This window comes from Triticum aestivum, chromosome 6B (assembly GCF_018294505.1).
Source record: "Triticum aestivum cultivar Chinese Spring chromosome 6B, IWGSC CS RefSeq v2.1, whole genome shotgun sequence".
NCBI lineage: Eukaryota > Viridiplantae > Streptophyta > Magnoliopsida > Poales > Poaceae > Triticum > Triticum aestivum.
The window spans coordinates 398207790-398208497 of record NC_057810.1 but is presented as its reverse complement, the minus strand read 5'-3'; positions in this window follow the sequence as shown (position 1 = coordinate 398208497).

The window sequence follows — 708 nt, the reverse complement described above, 5'->3', positions numbered from 1 at the left end:
ACGTGTTACCTTAACCTTGCCACTGTTGTTGAACCATTGGATGTAGTAAGGATGTGGATGTGGTCTTGTGGTGAGAGATAGCTTCTCCACCATCTCCATGCTAGCCAAGTTGTTGCAGCTCCCTCCATCTATGATGATGCGAATAGAACATTCCTTCAAAACTACCTTTGTATGGAACAAATTATGCCTCTGATTTTGCTCAGCTTGTGTGACCTGCACACTCAAAACACGTTGAGCAACTAAACATTCATACCCGTCAGCGTCTTTAGGAGCCCTGTATTGTGTCTCATGATCAAAATCATCTCCATCGTGTTCTTCACTTGTAATAAGAGCCAAAGTCTCCACATCATAGTCACTAGCAGACGCATACCCACCATTCTTAGTAGCAATCATCACACGCTTAGATGGGCACTCTCTCGTATAATGACATCCACCCTTGCAACGACGACAAATAATATCATGTGCTTGCCCTGTTGATGCCATGGATGAAGAAGAGCTCTGTGCGGAACCGGAAGGTGTACTCCTGGCAGATGGTGGTGATGACGCATGTTTCCTTCTATCTTAGTTGGAATTGGCGGCTGAAGTCAGTGGTGCTGCAGTAGGACGTGTAGGAGTAGAGGATGCATGCGGTGTCCATGATGATGGTCGACCCGCAGTAAAGTTAGTGCGCGCCAATGCCTGTCGATCCTGCACTTCACATTTAGCTTT